Raw genomic sequence first — 15000 nt, forward strand, 5'->3', positions numbered from 1 at the left:
AGTCATTCTAAAATGCCTTTACTGTTTCAGTATTAGTGTATATTAATTACCTCCGAACGTCTGGTGCGTGAGTCTCCGCGTCTCATGGCTTCAGACGCCCCCACGTGTTCATTGTGTTTCAGCATTGTCTTCTGACATCGAGGCGCAAGTACATTAATTAGGCTAAATAAAGAATTAATTGACTCAGCTTCTTCTACCACAGTAAATTCTGTTTTTACTGTTGATATTTGGTGCCAGTTTAATCAGGAAGTGAAAATTTTTTTCTCTTTGACTCGTTGGATGGAATTTTATTCGCATCTTTTATGCAATATTCCTGTTTTGCACATAAATTTATGTAATATATTTGGATGGAAGCATAGCTATTGCCTACATTTTAGTCACACACAGAAGAACTGTACTAGAATGGCTTGTCCTTTTTTAATAAATAATTAAATTAAATTCACCTTCGACATGCACTGTAACTAGATTAATGGGATTATTCTAAAAAATATTTTTAGTACTGCTTACCTTCTAAATGTTATATTAACCTCTATCACTTGATCAATAAAAAAGGCAGACACACAAGTGCACTGTTAAATAATTTAAAAACTAATAAATGTATAAAAAAGTTTAGAAAAAAATATATAAACGTCACAAATTACATTATTTATTTTATTATACTTAAATATTTAAATACTTAAAAAGGGAAATTAGGCATTAACTTGAGCAGCTGTTTTCCCACGCTAACTGTCTCTTCTTCACTGATGGTTGTTTCTTTTCAAATATATACACACTCATATTTGCATCAAGTTCAGCTGGAGAAAGAAATGGTGATCTCTTTTATAAGATATTGCCATAGTCACTCGTAATGTCTGCGCTCCATTGATAATGCCTTTTTAAAGTCACGGTGTGCGCGCTTAACTCTGAGTTGGTCTACTCGAAGTTGATTGACCCAACTCAGATCAGCTGTTCTGAAACCGAAAACTCTGAGTTTTTAATCTCTCGGTAAATCAACTCAGAGTTCAAGTTTAAACTCTGAGTTGTTTGAACCTCCTTACAGAAACAGGCCCCAGACAAACATAGGATTGTAACAAAATACAGCTGAAGTCAATTTATTTTGCTCTCCCATTAATTTAAAATAATGCTTTCCAAGTGATCTATAACAAACCAAGGGAATTTCCACTGTATTTCCAGTAAAACAAATTAACTCATGATAACTCTTATTACTTATAGCTTATTTCGTGAATAAAAGCAGTTTTTAGTAAAAAAAAAAAAAAATTAAGGTCAGTATCATCAGCCTCCTTAAAAAACTGTAAATTTACTGTAAATCAGTTATACAATACTGTAAATTTTACTGTAAATCAGTTATACAATAACTTGACTAATTATACTAACTTTCCTAGTTAACATAAGTGTTTAAATTACACTTTAATTTGAATCAAAGACTATAGAATACTTGAAGGACTTTATCTGAATACAACTATCTTGCAAAATAAAATATTAATACAGACTTACAAAAGTTATTACAAACAAAGGAGAAGAGAGCAAAAAACTGTCTGAGGATTAAAAGGATTTTTGTGTCTAAACTTAGCCAGGATTTCTTGGGCAAAAATCTCTGCAACATGTATGTTTGTTTCTGTCATTTCTAGTCAAGTCAGTGTAATATTAGGCTAATATCTTAATGCTGATTTTGCATCTTTTGTCATCTATTAAATCCTAAATATTGCACCTTTTTTTTTTTTTTTTTTTTTTTTTTGCTTATCAAGTGCTTCTCTATATGATTTAGCAACTTCCACACATTATTGTTTACCCTGTGGTTTAGACAGCATGAATAACAACGTATTCAGTAGCAATCTATGCTATTGTTTACATCTGAGTATCAGCAGTTTGGATGCACATCCGGGTAACTGCCCAAATCTTGACATAAGTGCTAGCTCTCTATTTGGATTTTGAGTGATTGTCTTAATCTCAAATGCACATAAATGAAAGCAGGATCTAACAGAAAGAACACCCGTTGTCTTTTGTAAAACATCTGTTTACGCTCGTTTTAAGTGTAAAAAGTGAACTCGTATGCGTGCAAGTGCTAATTAGATCAGAGATTGGGGTCTGCTGTGCTGTGCTCAAGGGAAATGTTCTTCTGCTGCTCTCCAGAGTCTAAAACCAGACTTACACACTCCTGAAGACACTGCGTACTTGTGCAGATGCATGACACAGAAGAAAACAATACGTGCACAAGATATTTGCATTTATGTTATTGTGTGCTAATGTACATGTGTATATGCACACAATAGTGTAATTATAATTAGCGATGTCCAGATCCGATCACGTGATCAGAAATCGGGCGATTTCAGACTTGGTCGGAATCGGATATCATCACCTGATCAGGACTCGAATATATATGTATTCTCATTATTTTTGAACACATCTATAGTTATGCGATGGCACAGAGATAGACCTCTTTCTTGACTTCACACAGAAACAGCAACGCATGCGGTATGACACCACTTTGCTACAGAGACGCTATTGGTTAAATGCAGACAAAGTACAACATGAAAGCAGCTTGAAGCGGAAAGCACGAGTGTGTCTGTGCTCTGGATGTATTATAAAGTTGATGATGACAACATTGCCATAGCAAAGTGAGAGATATGTAAACCTGCAGTATTTGAGGAGCTATTTGTTCTTATATAAGTTTTTTAATATTTACTGTTGCACTAAAGTCCAAAAGTGAAGAGTTTATGTTCTTTATTACTTGATTGTTCAAGCTACCTCACAGTGCTCTGTTTGATAACAGAGTTGTTGAATGTTGAAATAAGGTGAAGTCAAAAAATAAGGATCATCCTGGATCTGTTTCTTTGCTCTTCTTTATTTAATTTTTATGTATTATAGAAGTATCTGATCAGGTTTTGGTATCGGTAGATACTTAAAATTAAATGACTCTGACTTGCACTCGAGGGCAAAAAAAAAAACCTGATCGGGACATCCCTAATACATATTATTATTTTATAGCTAAATTTCATTCATTCATTCATTTTTTTGTCGGCTTAGTCCTTTTATAAATCTGGGATTGCCACAGCGGAATGAACCGCCAACTTATCCAGCAAATTTTTACGCAGCGGATGCCCTTCCTGCCACAACCCATCTCTGGGAAACATCCAGACACACATTCACACACACACTCATACACTACAGACAATTTAGCCTACCCAATTCACCTGTACCGCATGTCTTTGGACTGTGGGGGAAACCGGAGCACCCGGAGGAAACCCACGCGAAGACAGGGAGAACATGCTCACAGAAACGCCAACTGAGCCGAGACTCGAACCAGCAACCCAGCGACCTTCTTGCTGTGTGGCGACAGCACTACCTACTGCGCCACTGCCTCGCCCTTATAGCTAAATTTATGTCAAGTAAATGACGTTTGACGTTTTTCTAAATATTTTTGAAAGAAGTCTCCTTTGCTCACCAAAGCTGAAATGATTTGATTTAAAACAGCTTTTTTTTGACTTGTGGTTTAAAGATTTATATTTACATTTGTAATTTTTATTACCAGAAACATTCTAATATTTTTAAAAATAATTTCCTATTAATACTATTTTAATAATTAAATATATTCAAACCTTGATATTTTTTCAAGATTCTTTGATCACTGGAAAGTTCAGAAGAACAGCATTTGTTTAAAATAGATTTTCAAACTCGATCCAGTATTTTCATAATGCACGCATTAAAAACAATAATTTATCAGCCAATAACGGAATGACAGATGATACAGCGGGTAAATTACTATTAAACACTTCATGTTGTTTATTTGAAATAATATTTCTAAGGGAGCTGTGGACATGGAATTGAAGCAGATTTTGGTGAAACCCAAACAATACAAACATAAAAATAAAACAAAACATCTGAAAAATGAGTTATGAGTAGGCCCACACAAAATCTGCGCACACAGAATTCCGCAGGTTTCTGCCGACTTTCAGCCTATCATTGATTCTGTTTATTTACTTGTATAAATGAGTGTAAATTCATATTTTTTCAGTTTTTAAATTTATTTCAGTAATACTATCGACTAATATGAAAATATTCATATGATTTATTTACAATACAAGTAAGACTTTGTGTCTTTTAGTAGATTTATTATATGATAGACTTGCATTAAATGCAAGTTAAAAAGTATTACTTTTTATTTAATATATTAAGGTTTTTGTGATGATTCTCCCAAAATTATTCCGCATAAATGGCATGACACAAGGAGAAAATACTGAACTGCTGAAACCTATTTAATACTTTATATAAAGGGCTTTGTTGGTGATGAAAGCCTAAAGACGCCTCTTATATGGAAAATGAAGTCACATGCATCACTCAGACTTCAACAGAGTGTAAAAATCTTGATGGTTCTGTGGGTCTCTTTTATAAAATCTGATCTTTATTTTGTGTTCTCGATTGTATTCAAGTCAGGTGATTGGCTGGGCCATTCTACAGCTTGATTTTCTTTCTCTGAAAGCATTTGAGAGTTTCTGAAAAAGCCACTCTGGTACTTCTGAGAAAAGTGGTGACGTGTTCAATACTTATTTCCCCCACTGTATACAGTTGAAGTCAGAATGATTAGCCCCCCTGAATTATTAGCACCCCTGTTTATTTTTTTCCCCAATTTCTGTTTAATGGAGGAAAGATTGTTTCAGCACATTTCTAAGCATAATAGTTTTAAAAACTTATTTCTAAAAACTGATTTATTTTATCTTTGCTATGATGACAGTAAATAATATTTTTTAAGACACTTCTATACAGCTTAAAGTGACATTTAAAGTCTTAACTTGGTTAATTAGCTGAACCTGGCAGGTTAGGTTAATTAGGCAAGTTATTGTATAACGATGGTTTGTTCTGTAGATTATCTGGAAAAAAATTAGCTTTAAAGGGGCTAATAATTTTGTCCCAAAAACGTTTTTTTAAAAATTAATAACTGCTTTTATTCTAGCCGAAATAAAACAAATATGAGTTTTTCCAGAAGAAAAAATATTATCAGACATACTGTGAAATTTTCCTTGCTCTGTTAAAAAAATCATTTGGCAAATATTTACAAAAGAAGAAAAAAAATCAAAAGGGGGCTAATAATTCTGACTTTAACTGTATACTGTGCATCCCTACTTTAATAGCACACTTTATATCTGAAATCTCAAACCCTCTATAAATACTGTTAAAAAAGAAAACTATGTTTTATATATTATGAATAAAGTTCTGATATAATACATCTGTTATGTTACCATCACATGACCTTCATCAGCTGTGTCACTTCACTGTCATTCATAAAAATCCTCTCCTCATGGCATAGAAAAGTGTTCATCAAATGCACAAAATTTAAAAGTAGTTGGTCATCCTGGTACTGTTTGTTTACCATTTTTTTGGAGACTATGTATAGATACAAACAAATATTTGGCACAATGTTGTTTGGTTATACTATATATAGGGCAGTATTGATTTCAATTGCACTGAAGTGTATCATAATGCTAGCCATTTTTGAGCTTTAGGGACTTCACCTTTCTTTTAAAAGGACACATGCAATACTGAATCCGGCTGAAGGTTTCATAGATGGCATCATAATCATGGTCCAATGTCTTAAAATGCAGACCAGGTAGGCAGCTCGCTAGGTTTAGGAACAGCAGATGTTGAAACAGAAGCTCTTCACCTCACACACACACAATGATAATACAACACTACTTGACATGCAATCTGTTCTCTCTTCTGTAAACCCTTTCATTTCTATTCCTCTGGTTTTCCTCTTTCCTTTAATTAGCATGTCTTGGACTCTCTCTGCGTCCGTCTCATACAATGGAGCAGTCCATTAAGCTTTACATGAGAAATGAGAGCCATTTTCTAGTCATGTGACCACGCCATATTAAAATGTTTGTAGGGCAGGGTGTGTGTGAAGAGGGATGGATCGGTATGGGATGGGGAATTGCAGGGCTTTCCTTATACATTATTCAAATCCCAAAGCAATTAAAGCAGAAATCTGTTATCAGCCTTTACCTTTGCGTCTCACAAAACACGATATACTGCAGCTTTCCACCTCTGAATTCATCTGCACCCTGCTGGTCTCTTGTTAGACCGAGACGGTGCTGAAACATGACGGCTATTTGATTTAACAAGACACTGAGATTCCCAAAGGTCGCCTGCATGCTCATATCTTGTTCTTACATATAGAAAGACTAGAGAAATAGTGTTTTATTTGCTTTGGCCTTTGTTGTCTTTTTAGGAATATAATAATAGATATAATTATAGGGAAAAAAACACACAATAAATTTGATTTAATCATAAAATCTATCTAAAAATTATATATATATATATATATATATATATATATATATATATATATATATATATATATATATATATATATATATATATATATATATATATATATCTGCGTCCGTCTCATACAATGAATTGAATTGAATTGAATTAAATACATACAACAGTTTTGTCTCTGTCTTGAATCTGATTGGCTGATAGCCGTGCGATATTCTGCCAGTAACAGCACTCGACCAGCCTCTTCACCCTTGTGTATTACTCCACTTAGCTACAAGCTGAGCACACTCTACAGTTTGACAAATATTTCTGCTGTTTTGCAACACAATGTACTTTTGAGGCTTTTGTAGTCGAGAATGTAGTTGTTTAGATTGTAACTATGCAGTTTATTTATTTGGACAGTGCCTATTTTAAAAAAAAATCATAATTTCTGAGAGCGTGTCGGCAACCATTAGCCTATGTTTCAGCAAAGATGGTTGACGTTGTATATATATATATATATATATATATATATATATATATATATATATATATATATATATATATATATATATATATATATAATCAATTGTATGATTTTTTAAATTAATTATTAATATTTTTATATTCTATTAATTATTGTTCTGAACAGATTAATTACAAATAATTATTAATTAATGAATAATTTATAATAAGTAATAAATTAATCTATTTAGAAATGAATTATTATTATAAATAAATACATTATTTTATTAATTATTATTGTTATTAATTATTATATTTTAATTGATTAGTTTTTAATATAAAAAATAACTTATTTTTAGTAAATAACATTTAGTTATATTATATTATATGCCATTTACTAAAATTTAAACTTTAAAACTGTGTTTATTAGCTGTATTTTTCATGTAAATAATTACGCTCACATTTATTATAACTTGTTTATTAAATTCTACAATAAACCTACTCTAAATCTATTGATTTATGTATACTATCTATGTGTTATATTAGTGTTTATAATAAGCGTAAATTATATGGATTTAATAAAACTCAAACCTGTCTTGCACAAACAGGGAATAAAGATAAAAACAAATAGATTCAAATAAATGATGAGAAAATAACAGGGATGACAGGGAATAATGTCTAAAATAATCTCACTGACGGGGAATAATGTCTAAAATATTGTCACTGACAGGGAATAAAGTCTATAATTAGGTCACTGACGGGGAATTGTGAGAGTAAGACTTTATATATATATATATATATATATATATATATATATATATATATATATATATATATATATATATATAAATATATATATATATATATATATATATATATATATATATATATATATACACACACACACACACACACACACACACACACACACACACACACACACACACACACACACACACATAAATATATTTAAATATATATAAATATAAATATACTTGTTATTTTCATCTTATTTTAGTGCAAATGCAGTTTCATTGCCAGTTCGAAATATTCATTGTCAGCAAATGTTCTCTGTCCACACTGTACGCAGGGTGGTGATGGGTGGAGAATGGAGTGACTGCAAGCTGAGACGGTGCATGTGTTTATGGGGTGCTTGTGTGTATGCAACAGCAGCTCTTATCATCAATCACAATGTTTCTGTCCTCTGACATCCCACTTTATCACTCCCTCTTTATCGTCTTCTCCTCCTGTTCTGATCCTCTCTCAGTGCTCAGCCATTCTCTGTCTACATCTACTGGTTTGTGTCCTCTGTTAGTCCTTGATTTTACTTACTCTTTGACTCACTGTCACACTTATTTAGCATATTTTCATATAGCTGAAAATGAGTTTGTAAATGCAAACATACTTTTAGTTTTTGATAAATATTTCACTTTATTGTGCTGAATCTCCATAAATACTCTGGTTTAGTGAATGGCTGTTTATGTCTTTCTTTTAAAGTCCCCCAGAAGTCAAAATGTAATTTTGTTGTTGGTGTTTTTATCAATATGTTACTTACCGTTTCTCACTTATGCAAATAATAATTCTCACTTTGCATTACATCAATGAGCATTTCAGATTCTAAACAGATCATCTGACCAATCAAATGCTCTCTACTATCTAAGGATCTCGTTACAAGATATGTCAGTAGTCAGTGACTTATTCAGTGATTCCCACACATGGTCTTTACAGGAGCGTGCCACCTGGGTATACTTAGGCCCAATCCCAATTCTACCCCTTAGCCCTTCCCCTTACCAGTCCCAGTTCTCTTTAGCTTGAAGGCGTAGGGTTACGAGGAAGGGGTAGATATTAGAGCTGCACGATTAATTGGAAAAAGATTGCGATCTCGATTGGACCGCCTAGGCGATCTTACTCCAGCATTTCTACAATTCTGTCAGTCATTCAAGTTAAGCAGAGAAGCAAAGGCGGCCGCACTCCTTCACATTGTTTTACATACGTTGTTGAACAACGTGGACACCTCCAAATGGTGCTGAAAGAGTCACATACTGTATTTATAGGTATAATTCACCCAAAAATGTCATTTCTGTCTTCATGTAATGATGTATTGGCAGCTGTGAAATCACACGTGACGTGAGCTGACCGTGAGCTGATACCACAGAGAGGGCAGGCGCATGCCTGTGAATGAAGTCTACTTTAGTGTACAGAACCTCTATAGGCTGTGAAAAACAGGTAATAAAGTTGTAAATAACATTTAGTTTGTGTCACAGAGTGACCGTTTGGGAGCCGCGTGGGAAGTGTGAACACAACCTAGCAGTGAAAATCGAACCGAAAGCAGGCACATAATTTAAATAATCATGTTGCAATATAGAGTTATAATGACGACAAGCATTTAATATGTTTTTTCTTTCATAGCGAACAGTGTTGTGCATAAGAATAAATGTTTAACAGTGTCAGTATAACTACTCTAGCCTATATAATGTTGAATATAATGCAAGAGGGAATCTGATAATGACAAATGTCTGATTTTACCTGTAGGTCTAATGGTCTAATACTGTTGTCAGTGACAGATTGCAAGCACATGTCTATCAGAATTATGAATAGTTGTATTCTGATGTCATCACTTTACTGTGTATTATTGACCAGGACATATTTAAAGTCTGTTCAAGTCCACCATTCCAAGTCTATACAAAATTTAGCATTTTAACTAACAGTAGACTCACACATAATATTTTTATTGTTGTTTTACCATATGTTTGAGAATTAACAATCATAATAGCCTACTCATATTAACCTTTATTTTACATCTATAGAGTCGTGAGAAAATCAAGATCTTTATTTTAAGCAAAAAAATCGCAATTCTCAATTTAGCCAGAATCATGCCGCTCTAGTGGATACCCCTTTTAACAGAGATTTTTCAGGACCACACTTGAAACCAAGGGGTAAGAAAATTTCCCAGAATACACCAGCTACAACGCCAGTATAGTTGTACCCGGAAGTAAGGAGATGCACAAATTTGTATTTTTAGTCATTATTATGAATTTTTACAACAAACAAGCACATGTTTTAATATATTCATAACAGCGTTCATATTTTACCTTCATGCTTTAAAAAAAAAAACTTTAAATTTCTCTATCTATAACTAAATGGTGTGGATCTTGTCTGAAAATATGGCGAAAAGTCCCTCATGATGGTAATTTTTTTTTTTGATTGCGGTGTTTACTTCAATTATGCCACTAATTTATGCATACTCCACTTCTTAATTCCGTTTCTGTTTAGTTCAGTTATGACTTTAGTGGGATTAGGGTGATCTGTTTGGAGCTTATGTAAGCCTACAGTTCAAAATTAATGTTTAACTTAATAAGCAGTTAGTAAACACAAGTACATCTTATTGAACATTTATTTTCATCATCAGTTATCACACTAGAACAGTTTCTCAAGGAGTTTGTGATGCATTTTAGAAACCAGAGACGAGCCTGTGGTCTACTGCGCCACCTGGCTTGAGAAACCCGTTCTCAAAGACGTACTTTTAGCCATTATTTGGTTAGCACACATATTCTGAATGCCTTCGGCAGAATCCAAATAAGCCATTTTAATCTAGATTAATTCCGAGATTACAGTGAGATCAATCTAGATTAAAAAATAAAATCTATGCCCACCTATAATTATAACATTACAGCGCATCTGGTCTTGTCCCTTCACTGAATTGGGTGTATATGTGTAACCTGAAGGGTTTATGACATCATTGACCTGGATGTATTTTTTTTGTTGTCTCCAAACTTGGTTCGCTATAGGCTTCGCTAAGCTAACTCTGTAAAAATCTCTGCATTAAACTTTGAGCGTATTACATTCAGAGATGTTGTTTATGTTCACACAGCTACATTACACATCAACTAAAATTTAACATATGATATTGTAGTGGACCACCCCTTTAAAAGAGGAAGAGCTACTCAGTATGTCCCGCCCTGTCTGCATGCTTCAGCTAAAGCCGCACATTAAACAAAACAGCACATTTATAGCCACTTCAGTAGACCTTTAAAGGCTGGTTTGGTGCCACATTGTTATTGTCCTAGTGATGAGCTAACAGTAACCGTTCACACAGACTGAGCTCCCGCTGCGAGACACTTTCGCTCTTCTCTCCTCCTGCGCTAGCTGTTTTTCTGTTACATTGGCATTTTGTGTTGCCATTTGCCTTGAATAGTTTGCTTTATTTACAAGCAGTAGTCACTCAATATCATCCTCCGGAGAAATAGCTATAAAATGAACACTAACCAATCTCTCGCCCCAGTTTGTAAACTCCACACACATTGACCTGTTCTTGAATGAAACCTATGTGAGTTATGAGGTATGACATACTGCCATGGATCTGTCCACAGGTTAACTGCACTGTAAAAATCTTTTTACTTGTCTACCTTTCTTTCCGTCCATCCATTCATCTATCCATTTATCCATCAATTTATCCATCCATCCATCAATCCACTTTTCTATCATCTGTCTGTCTGTCAGTCTGTCTACTTGTTTACCTTTCTGTCTATTTATCCATCTATCCTGGCTGTCTGTTTGTCTGTCTGTCTGTCTGTCTACTTTTCTACCTTTCTTTCCGTACATCCATTTATCCATCCATCCATCCATCCATCCATTAATCCACTTTACTATCGTAGGTCTGTCTACTTGTTTACCTTTCCGTCCCTTTATCCATCCATCCGTCCATCCTGTCTGTCTGTCTGTCTGTCTGTCTGTCTGTCTGTCTGTCTGTCTGTCTGTCTGTCTATCTATCTATCTATCTATCTATCTATCTATCTATCTGTCTATCTGTCTGTCTGTCTGTCTGTCTGTCTGTCTGTCTGTCTGTCTGTCTGTCTGTTTTGCAACACAATGTACTTTTGAAGCTTTTGTAGTCGAGAATGTAGTTGTTTAGATTGTAACTATGCAGTTTATTTATTTGGACAGTGCCTATTTTAAAAATAATCATAATTTCTGAGAGAGAGCGTGTCGGCAACCATTAGCCTATGTTTGAGCAAAGAGGGTTGAAGTTGTCAATCCACAAGATGCTGATGCAAGATGCTGACTATTTAGACATTACGCTAAAGAATCATTCAAACACTAGCTCTAAAGTGAATTAGTAAAGGTTTCTGCTGTTCTGATGTCAGCTGCAGATGTGAATGAAAGTAGTTCCTAATAAAAAAGTGTTTTCAGACCCTCCGTGTTTGATCTTCTTTTTTTATACACAATTGAGCCATCAAACTGTTGTATAAACACAATATATTTCTATCTATCTATCTATCTATCTATCTATCTATCTATCTATCTATCTATCTATCTATCTATCTATCTATCTATCTATCTATCTGTCTGTCTGTCTGTCTGTCTGTCTGTCTGTCTGTCTGTCTGTCTGTCTGTCTGTCTGTCTGTCTGTCTGTCTGTCTGTCTGTCTGTCAGATAACCCTTCTTTCCGTCCATCCATTCATCTATCCATTTATCCATCCATCTATCCATCCATCCATCCATCAATCCACTTTTCTATCATCTGTCTGTCTGTCTGTCTGTCTGTCTGTCTGTCTACTTGTTTACCTTTCCGTCCATTTATCCATCCATCCTGGCTGTCTGTTTGTCTGTTTGTCTGTCTGTCTGTCTTTCTTTCTTTCTTTCCATACATCCATTTATCAATCAATCCACTTTACTATCATAGGTCTGTCTACTTGTTTACCTTTCCGTCCCTTTATCTATCCATCCGTCTATCCTGTCAATCTATCTATCTATCTATCTATCTATCTATCTATCTATCTATCTATCTATCTATCTATCTATCTATCTATCTATCTATCTATCTATCTATCTATCTATCTATCTATCTATCTATCTATATATCTATCTATCTATCTATCTATCTATCTATCTATCTATCTATCTATCTATCTATCTATCTATCTATCTATCTATCTATCTATCTATCTATCTCTCTCTCTGTCTGTCTGTCTGTCTGTCTGTCTGTCTGTCTGTCTGTCTGTCTGTCTGTCTGTCTGTCTGTCTGTCTATCTATCTATCTATGTCTGTCTGTCTGTCTGTCTGTTAGATAAGCAGCAAACAGGAGTGTTGATTTGATCTTCTCATTATATGTGTGGTGCCAGGATCACCAGGATTGGTGTGTTTGGGAGGCTGATGAATCATATTTACAGTGATGATATTTCTCAGAGAGACTATTTTTCTTTCACTTATGCTTATCCACAGAAATTTTGCTTTTTTTTTTTTTTGCTACCCTAACAATTTTATAAATTTTGTAATACTAATGATCTTATATATTTTGCAAATTACAGAAGACACCCACTGAAATGGAGTTTAGTGTAGGAACTTATAAGTGTAAGAGTGGACTTTTTATTTACATTTGTTATGCGTTCTATGTACAATGATTCATTGGATTTACTTAAAGTAAGTGGTTGCAAACTATTTAATATGTGCTGAATTTAAACAAACAAATTTAATTCAGTAATGTTCAACTAAATTTAGTAGTTTAAATAAAGTAGTTTATCATTTAATTTAAGCATGTATTCCAGTGATCTGAAAGATGAATTATCAGCTTTATTACTCCAGGTTTCAGAGTCACATGATCCTTCAGAAATCACTCTAATATTATTATTATTAATGGTAATCAAAGCAATAATGACTGGGCTAATAATTTCATTTGAAAATACATACAATAAATAATAATTAAATATTTAATAAATAGGTATTTAACAGTTTAACTTTTTTTACATTTATTAAATGCTGCCTTGATAAACAGAATAATTTTCTTAAAAACAAAAAAACAAACAAACAAATTTTGACCAGTAGTGTATTATATATATTATACACATAAATGTCGACCACTGAAATAGAGACTAAGCCGAAGTAGAATGAATGAATATATACATAACCACAATATGTTATATCTTTATAAAGATAATCTAGTTTATAAATGGGGTGGTCAGTTTCTCTCCTCCTCAATCCCCTTTTCTGAATGCAGACAAAGTGAAAAGCAGTGCAGCAGGTCTCTTGCCCTATCTATTTCAACCATTAACCGTGCTGGGAATCTGTATACAGATACACATATGATTTTAAACATGGGATAACCCAGCAGCACAGATATAGGCGATGTGTCTGAATGGTAATGAACTCAACTGATAAAAGACAAAGTCTGCCATTCTATAATTCTCGTAAAGCTCTCCTGACAAAAATGCTTGCTACACACAAACACCCTTGTTTGGAAAATCATGCAATAAACCCCATGGATCACGGAAAAAAATGCGTATGACCATTCATGTACGACCATATGCTGTGGTCTCACAGCTTGGCAGGTCTGTCTTCTAAAAAGCATGTGCTGTCATGAATAATTAATGGATCTTCTCATTGGATAAGAAAACTCAACTATGAATATTAATGAGAAACCAACGCGTCCTCACGTCACTTGCAGTTTTGCGCTACATCACCGATTTTGATCTCACCCTAAAAATTATTTTAAACCCGGAAGATGAAATTAGCTGACAAAAACTCAAAATTACCCAGTTTTCCCCACAATTAAAGCTGACAGGTGCTAACATTAGCCTCTTTCACACATACAGACCTTTCCGGAAAATTACCGGCAATTTTGCGGAAAGGTGTGTGTGTGTGAACAGGTCCTTTTTGAAAATACCGGTAAATTCGTTCGGGCTATTTTCTAGAAAGAGAACTTGTAACATTACCGGTAATTACCAGAATGCTGCGCTGTGTGAACGCAGAAGGAAGATTGCCGGAAAGAGCGCATGCACGTCTAAAATGTGCTGACGTGAGACGTCTGCTTTAACCAATCAGAACAGTCAGACGCATTCACGTCCGCTCGGTTTATGAGAATAAAAACCTTTAAATATTTTCCCAGACACATTTAGCTGCTAGAAGTAGCCAGACAATGTTTATATGTTCATCTTAATGCCAACTGTGTAAATAACTATCGATAAGATGCTTATGATAAGCCGTTGTTTGTTTACCTTTAAGCTCTGCCTCCTTCAGTTGCTTGACATGTCGTGTACGTGCTCATGAGCGCCAACACACATACACACATTTCATGTACATCTGGACATGTGAAAGTGTTCTTCCGTATGTTTTCATCGAAGTTGTTCACAATACTGATCCATCCACAGAGTTTGTAATGTAGCCAAATGTTTACAAATACAAGCGCAGCCGTTTAGAGGTCATTTCTGGTTGATGATGTCAGAATTTACCGGTGTTTTGGAATGGATGTGTAAATGGTCTTTTCCGGAAAAAGTCTGTAACGTC

At 34.2% G+C, this 15000-nt stretch overlaps 1 protein-coding gene across 6 annotated transcripts in view; it reads left to right on the forward strand.

The window, feature by feature from the left end:
* adam22 (ADAM metallopeptidase domain 22) overlaps positions 1 to 15000 on the forward strand; it is a 137418-nt gene that overhangs the window by 31219 nt on the left and 91199 nt on the right. The window lies entirely within an intron of this gene.

This window comes from Danio rerio, chromosome 16, assembly GCF_049306965.1.
Source record: "Danio rerio strain Tuebingen ecotype United States chromosome 16, GRCz12tu, whole genome shotgun sequence".
In the NCBI taxonomy this organism is placed as follows: Eukaryota; Metazoa; Chordata; class Actinopteri; order Cypriniformes; family Danionidae; genus Danio; species Danio rerio.